Below are 9,159 nucleotides of genomic sequence, written 5' to 3'. Positions count from 1 at the left end.
ATGACTGACAGACTTTCATTTTTTCTGTGATTAGGAGATGTGACTTTCTGAAGAACACATGTTCACTAACACTCAAACATTAATACACTCATAGTTTGGGGGTAATCCCAATGTACACATGGTAGTCCAGGACCAACGGCACATGACAAATGTGATAAAACTTAGGTGGAATTGTATAGAAGATTGTTACTTCCCAGTAATTGCACCTATAAACCTGAGACATTAAAACTATTGATTAAAAACTGAGTTGTAAAGTTGGACTGTCTTGGTAAAATAAATACTGGATTTTAGCAGGAGTTAAAGTACAAGACAGGAGGGAGAGCTCACCAAATCTGGTGGTTGTCATCATAGGTCTGACGTTATAGCTACAGGAAATAAATACATAGATGTTCATAACCCCATAGCAAATCAAACAAAATTGCAGGCACAGCTCATAGAGTTGAGTAGGGGCACACTTTTAGAACTCCCACCCCCATTCCTATAAAAGCTATCATCTCCACTTCACCAGAATGGAGAATGTGTGTTGACATAAAAAAAATTAGATCAGGGGGTTCTCACACAAAACACGTGAAATAATTAGTGCAATTTGCTGAATTGTAGAAGATTTTAAAGACTTGTTTTAAATAGCAAGTATAAACATTCATTTCTCTCTCTTTCCTGGAAGGAGCTGGTGTGACTCCTTCCCCTCTTCCTCAGCAGAGGGAAGCTGGCTGCAGGAGTAGGATTTGTTTAGAGACAGGAAGTGGATGGGTGATGCTCAGCTGTGGTACCCTCTCTTTCCCCATCACACTTCAACTACCAATGCATCAAGAACCCCAGAACTGCCCAACCAAACCCCAGCTCCTCCTCTCCCCCCCCCCCCCCCCGCTTTCAGATTCTCCTTTCTGGTGTGTCCTCACCTCACCAACCAAGGAGGAGGCTCAAACAACACTCAAGGAAGTGTCTTCAACCAAATAACAGTTGCTTAAGAGTGTTTCCTGGTACTTAATCCATGCTCCCCCTTTTCCTAATCGCCCTGCTGCATAAAGTCTTGCATCACAATATAGCTCAGGGAACAAGGAGTTTTGAGTGGTGAGTCAACTGGTGGAAGTGTTCTCACTATTGTCAGTGGTTTCTGAAGCCCTGGTGACTACATTGCACAGTAGAGTATGAACATGTTCATGGAGCAATGATTCAGTTTTGAACACACTGAATAACTCTGCTTTTCCTGGTGAGCTTCCCAGGCTAAAGGCTGCATTCTCAACAAGCCTGGGAGAGCTTTTGCTGCGCTTCAGAGTGCAAGCTTGCACTGAACAGCTTGCCCAGTTGTAAAGCTATCTAAAATGTTTATCTACGTAAGTTTTTTTGGCAAGATTATATATATATATAAAATTGTCGCTTTATTAATTACTTTCCTAAATAATTAATGATTAATAATTAATTAATAATTGTCAATTTATTAATTACTTTCCTAAATAATTACAACCCCATGTCTCTCCTCATTTTTAAAAAAAGCCAATGTGTAGTTTTCTAATTCTATCATGTAATGTATAATGTAATTCTAATATTAGCAAGCCCTTACTTCCACAACCTGGATTTTTCATACTTTTATCCCGAGGACTAGCAAAAAGCTGATTGCCAGACAACAATGAGCTCATCTCAAATGCTAATACACCCAGTGCCAGGTGAACAAATTGTCTATTATTAGACTTCTTCATGCAGTCAGTGCTTTTGTTCCCTACTTCTCTGTCTTAACACCTGGTGTCGCAATGGATATCAACTTTCAGAATGTCATTTCCCATGAACAGAATATAAAATGTATTAGGGAATTGGTTATACAGAAAGTGATTAACTTTTGTAAAGGGAGCTTTGTCAAACCAAAAGAAAAAAAGGGCAGGTAGTGGTAGAAATGGGGTAATTCTGAATATAAATCATAAATCTACATTGAGTCAATGGAGGAAAAGTTAGACCTCCAAATGCACTGGATGCATTTTGTGGTCTTAAAGAAAACACTAATAATTGTGATGAGAAATTAGTTTTTATTAATAGTAATAATAGGTTGGGGTTTTTTCCTCCAGTGAGTTTCACACAAATATAGAGTGTTTAACTAGTGTGTGAAAGTGTTGATGGGATTGTGTGGGTTGGGCATATGGAAAAGATATAACCCAAACCCAGCAGCTTCAAAAACACATATATAGAAATATAAAAATATTGAGTAGTGTGATCCAAGTCCAAGTGTTCAAGAAAGAAATTATAATTAATAGGTCAGAAGGTACAAAATATGTGGTTTGGTTTCTACTAAAACATTACAAATTATTGTTGGTGGAATGATATCGCACTTAACAGAGAGCTTTGGTCTGATCTGATATGGCAAATTTTATGTTTGTTGTAAGAAATAAGAGGCTGCTTTCAGCCTACCTGACATACATATGGGGAAAGTACCCTTAAAAGCCCTTAACTTGTGGTTAAAGCCTTCAAGTGGGGCTCAGGGTTCAATCCCTGCCTCTGCCACAGATGCCTGATATAACTGTGGTTGAGTCATGCAGTCCCTCTTATCTGATTCAGTTCCCCATTTAATACAAAGATAATAGTCCTTCCTCTCCCCCCTCCCACACACATTTTTCACCTGCTTTTTCTGTTTACATAGTTAACTCTTCACGGCATGTCAGTCATTATGTATTTGTACAGTGCCTAGCACAATCTCAGTTGGGGCCTCTAGACATTACTGTAATACACATATTAAAATAATAAAGATAGCCAGGATTAGTGAAACCCAATACAGCTGGACATTGTAACCAATTTAAAAATCAATTAGTGGATGTTCAGGCCTCTCTTACAACAGTGACTAACCTAACTAGACTGGAGTCCAGTGCATTGCTGTGAGCCAAATCTGACCACTGGGGACTGATAGCTCAGTGGTTTGAGCATTGGCCTGCTAAACCCAGGGTTGTGAGTTCAATCCTTGAGGGAGCCATTTAGGGAACTGGGGTAGAAATCTGTCTGGGGATTGGTCCTGCTTTGAGCAGGGGGTTGGAATAGAAGACCTCCTGAGGTCCCTTCCAACCATGATATTCTATGATTCATTTCGCTTGGGTGCAGCAGACGCAGAATTTCTATCCTAGAGAGGTAGTGATGAACAGGACTCAAGTCTGTTTTGTCAAGAGAACAAGAATTCTATCCAACTATCCAGAAGATTTATTATGTTTTCAAATAACTAGAAGACCCCCCACAACGCCTCTTTATATCCATAAGTGCCTCAACTTCCCATTGCTGCATGAAACGCTGGAAGGAAATTATCTGGAGTCCGATTTCTGCAGAAAATCCGAGATTGTTTTGGCTGGGTTTAGATTTTATTGTTCTTGAGTTGGGATTTTGTTTAGAAAAGGTCTTGATAGTTTTATTAACAACATTTTGACGCTGAAGAATGCTACTCGACCATAATCAAATAACTATTGTACAAAGAAACATTGGAAAAATATTACTTACGACAAATAGCTGGCTGCAGTACGACTCCAATGGTGTTTCAAACACTAACTAATGGATTAGTTGGTTCAAGGGCACCTGCTAAGGCAAAAAGAACCACATAATGATCTAATGTTTTACACCAAATTTCAATTCAAGCATTTCATTTTGGGACTCTAGAAAGCTAGCGGGTTATTCGGCCATAGGACCTGCTATAATATTAGTAATACTTAGGGCTGTTCTTCAGTTTACTGTCTCAATACTGGGTTATGTCCAAACTCCACTGAGCACAGGAGTTCAGGGCAGAGGAGGAAATGTGACTTCACAAACCTCCAATCTTGGCCCGAACTAGGCTTGGCCCTGGAATAAGTTAGAACCACCTCAGTGCTGTTCCAGTTTATGCCCCGCTGCCTGTGGCCAGCCCCAGGGGCCATTCTTGCAACCAGAGATTGCTAATGCTCGGAGGTGCCCTGCCCACTCCCCGTTTTTCCTCCAACTGGAAGGAGCAATGTGGAAGAGCCCCTACAATAACTATCAGCCATCCAGGAACCCTCCCACACTGACAGACTCCTCCACTGGCTGTATAAGCCAACTTTGCATTCATATTGTGCTTTCAAAGAGATGGAAAGCAGCCATACAAGGCTCAAGTGTCTGGCTAGCTATCTTCAAAACACTGAACAAAAAAAATCAATCCATAAAGGACTTTTCCTCTGGGTCAAACTGGCAGAGACCCTAGGGGATTTTCACCTTCCTCTGCAGCATGGGTCACTTGCAGGTTTAAGCTAGTATAAATGGTAGATTCTCTGTAACTTGAAGTCTTTAAATCATGATTTGAGGACTTCAGCAACTCAATCAGAGGTTAGGGGTCTATTACAGGAGTGGATGGGTGAGGTTCTGTGACCTGCAGTGTGCAGGAGGTCAGACTAGATGATCACAATGGTCCCTTCCGGCCTTAATCAACTGGAACCTCAAACAGGAAACTGCTGGACTCCATTACTTTGCTCCATTGCAAAAATCTATTCAAAATGCAATCTATTAAGTGTGGTGACATTTATTCATAGAATCCCCACCACCAGCAAAAGTGAGCAGATCTTAGCAGAGAATTATAAATACTCAGTCATAAAATCATAATAGAAAAACAATAAAAGGAGAAACAAAGCAGCAGAAGTCCAAAAGAGGAAATATAAAGGGAGGGAGTTTTATTTATGTGGAGTAAGGGCACAATATTTCTTTGTAAACACTCTACTTGTCCTAGGATTTACATAATGCAAAAAGTTAAAGAAAGAAATCCATATGTATGCATTTGTTGCTTGCATGTCACACCATCTTGATGCTACACATCAGCTCACGTGGTTCTGGTTACAAGATTTACTTCCAATATTTGTTACCATACACCAGATGGAACATGAACGGAAACAAGGATGAAACTTATAACATATTAAATTGTGCAGGACTACTCATTCAGTCGAGTCCTCTGAAACAGGCTTGATATGGTCCCTTGTATTAGATGGCCAGGAAAATCTTTCTTATAATATCTTTTTATATGCTCTATATTCATTAATTTAGAAAGAAATTTCTGTCTCTGCTGTTGTATGATAAAATCACATGACTGCTGTAAAATGGGTTCAGGGGCTCATGAATCTGCCTTAGCCACCAAAGATAAACAAATCTGGAACTCATTAGTCTTTGGATGGCAGTGTTTTGGCACACACTGGAAAAGGAGTTATCAAGACTAAAATCAGAGAGGTTGATATATGTATCTGCATCTCAAAATGTCTGTTAAACTGCCAACATGCTTCACGTAGTCCCTGTGAGGTTTGTATTTTTTCCTGCATTGTTTAAGCTGTCAAATGTTAATGTGTTCCTGGCTTAATTTATTACACTGATATGACAAGTTATGAGCAAATGTATTCTTGTTTACTACTGTTAATATTTTGGTTACAGTCATTAAGAGCATTTTTAAGATTAGTCTTTTTTGTTATTTTAATGGTAGAAAAAAAGAAGCAAAATCTTTAGCAAAAAAGGTTTCCCATTGACACTACTCAATACCTTAAACTGGAACCATTATTACATTAAGCATCAATGGCATCATCACAGGTCAGAATGAATCTTAATGAAGATGTTTGCTATAGTCTGCCTGATGCATGAACCGTCCTGTAAGTCCTGGGATCTCAGTTAGTTACAAGGGATGGATGTTTGCCATTAAATGAAAATCCAGCATGCAATCCTCCATGAATTGACTTACTTTCATCATTAGTGGGAAGTAGAGAGTCTTATAGATTCATCGATTTTTAGGGCCATAAGTATCCACTGTGACCATCTATTCTGATCTGCATCCAGCCCAATAACCTGTAACTGAACTAGAGGTTCTCAGGTAATGCAGTTCTCATGTCTATTAACAGGGTGTCCATATTATAATATGAATGACCCAACAGCTAGAGGCAACAGAGCAATTCCTATGCTCCAGTGAAAGTACATGAGCTGCAAAATATACTCTGACGTACTCCCCTGTGTCTGTGTCCTGTTGTCCTCTGCTAAAATACATGAACAACATATTCCTGAGTAACAGTTCTCTCTACTAACTGAGTTACTGGAGATGTTCATTTAGCAGACCAAGTAAAGGTCTTTGTATCGGAGAGTCACTCATCCTCATTTCAAACGACGATCCTTCCTTTTCGTGGTGTTAGACACTTATGGGCAAAGATCTTCGGAACCTCTTCGGCAACAGGTTTCATCAGTCATTACATCAGAGAGGCCTAAAGCTGAGGTGATACCATCTGCCAGATCAGATATCTTTAGGAAACTGGTTTCTACAAAATATCCACATCAGCCCTGTGCTAAATTAGACTTTGGTTAGGATCACCTTCAGTCTTTAACTCTTACAAGCGCCAACAAAATGCTAGGAACAGAGGGGGTCAGATTCACTGATGTGACCCTTCAGGGGAATTCTGCATTTTCAGTAATGTATTGAATCCTGGAATGTCACCAAATACTTCACCCCTTCTATCTGCTTAGCAGGACACAGGATGTCTTTACCCACATAAAGCAATGTGACAACTCAAGCACGCATTTCAATTACAGAGGGTGATGTAACAGAACGTAGCACAGTCGCAAATCACATTATTTCACAAACATAAGAATAATGCTGGGCAAAAAATGGAGTTTCCATTTTGCAGAGCATTTTCATATTTTGAAAATGGTTTTCATTCCCATTTGGAATGCAAAGGGGAAAAATTGATATTCTCTGTGGCACAGAAATCTAAAAAAAAAAAAAGTTACTTTTGAAAAATCAAAAATGTTTTGTTTCCACAATTTCTAAATTAAATCCTGCCTGGCGGGCTGAAAGGGAACTAGGAGCCTGGAAGCCCTACGGGGTCCAGGCTAGCTCGGAGCCTCACAGCTAATGCTCTCAGGGCTTCCATGCCCCCAGCTCTCTGTCAGCCCTGAAGCCCTGTTTCTGCATCCCCGCCTGGTAAGTTTCAAAGGAGTCAGAGACTTTGGATGCCCCAGGGCACTGTGTCCCCCCCCAACCTCCCCCAAAGCAGCCAGCTAGCCCAGGAGTTAGGGAGCCCAAGGTTGCCCAACTCCACGGTAGTCTGCATGTCCTGCTGCCCTTCAGCCAAGGACCCTGTAAGTCCCTGGGTCTAGGCAGTCCATCTGGCAGGCTGGGCCGGGGACTCTGGGAGGGATTATAATATTTCCTCTCTCTCACCCTCCATTTGTTTTGTCTCTTTAATGGCTTTGTGGCTTGGAAATTCTGCCCCACGACTAAACACTCCAAGACAGGGCTTGCCTGTTTCTCTGTGTCTAGTCGTTGACACAATGAGGCCTGAGTCTGAGGTAAGGCCTTTAGGCACACTACTTTGCACCTTATGATTATCACTTACTTATGAAGTGAATCTGTGTAATCACTGCCATTTACGGAGTCAGAAACTGAAGCTCAGAAAGGTTAATGGGTATGTTCAGAACCTGACTAGAACAGAGGCCTCTTCACACTGAAGCCAACGCCTGTGCCACTAAACCACAGTGTGTCTGAGAGAAGTCACTTCCTGGTCCAGAGTTTTTTAAATGGAGGTGATGCTTACCTATATAGTCGTGGGAAACAGCAGGGACTGGTGTCATGTCTAGTCTGATACAATATCTTAATGAGAGAGCATGGACAGAACAGCACACTAATGAAATTCACAAATCTACTTTTCTGGGAGGACCTACAAACACCATTCAGCACAGAGAAATAATGCAAAGGGACTTGGAGGTGCTTAGGAGCAGAGAGTGTAAAAATCAAAGTGCAGTGTGATAGATCTGGAGGAAAATATTCTGCAAACACAAACACTCAGAGCAGGAGGGAGGAACCTGGGAAACAATTACTTAGCGAGCCTATGAAGCATGGTTTGAAATGCAATATGGCTGTAGAAAGGACACGTCACAGAGCAGGAAGTTAATTCCCTCTCCCTCTGGCTTTCAACTGTGGGTACCACCTTACCAGAAAGAGACTGACAATTGAGGAGCGCTCAGAACAAACATTATCAAGGGGCTCATAGGACTAACTCATACAGTGGCAGGGAGATAGATGGAATGACCTAAAAAGTCATTTCCCTCTATGATTTATGAAAATCACCAAGGTATTTTGGTATTTTCTGGTAAATTGTTACCTGTTCATTTGCAATATCAGAAATGCACAATATTTTTGTAACCGTGAAATGTCTTGCATGTCCCCACACACACACAAAAACCCCAATACCTATAAATGTACATATCACAAGGATATTATAAAAGGCAACTAACTGCTCCAGCATACCATGTCATTCTTATGTGCATCTGATTGCTCCTGCTGCTGCATCTGCTGCTTGAGGGGAAGCTGCTGTCTCAATATCTTGTGATATTCCTTAGGAACAACTGTCAGCTCAAGGGTCAAACGTTCAAACTTAAACTACAAGAAAGAAGGATGCAGTGTTACTTCATACAGCCAGGTCACTTTGCATCTCTCACTGCACCCTCATTCCCAAAGTCCTTTTTAAATGGAATGCATGGAAATAACTTCACACACACACACACACACACACCACCACCACCACCAAAATGCAGCCAACCTGGTGCAGAGCATGACAACTGCAAACCAGCGAGCAAAGATGCTGTATAACTGTTTAGGTTTAGGGAGTGAAGAATAGTGCATCCCACTGAAACTATGGGAGGGAGCGGATTTAAATAAACAGAACACAATTAATATGCAAACTGCATTCAGCCTACAGGAATTAGAGTTGTGAAAGATCTGTGTTCATTAATGGCCACAGGTTCTTATGATCCCAGTTCTGTTCTATTTAGGGCCTTCAGTAGCACAGCACCTTACCCCCACACTGTGGCACTGGTTAAGTACTGTCTCCACATAAAGCATGCCACCTATTAAACTATCAACCATTATTTCCCATGGCAGCTCCTTGGTAAACTACTAATGAGGTGCAACCCCATCTAAGTTCATGATGAGAAAATTGATGAGAACCTATCCTGAGGTATGGCTGGATGTAGCCTTAACAGCAACAAAGACAATAACAGCAACAAATATAAGAGTTGGAAAGGAGACAGAAAGTTCACTGCACCCCTCCCCATTCCCTCCTCATTACTAGGGCCCTACCAAATTCACGGTCCATTTTGGTCAATTTCATGGTCACAGGATTTTAAAAATAATAAATTTCATTATTTCAGCTATTTAAATCTGAAATT

Source organism: Terrapene carolina, unplaced genomic scaffold, assembly GCF_002925995.2.
Source record: "Terrapene carolina triunguis isolate 2854851 unplaced genomic scaffold, T_m_triunguis-2.0 Scaffold210, whole genome shotgun sequence".
NCBI lineage: Eukaryota > Metazoa > Chordata > Testudines > Emydidae > Terrapene > Terrapene triunguis.
The sequence above is the reverse complement of the archived record's forward strand: the minus strand, read 5'-3'. Positions refer to the sequence as shown.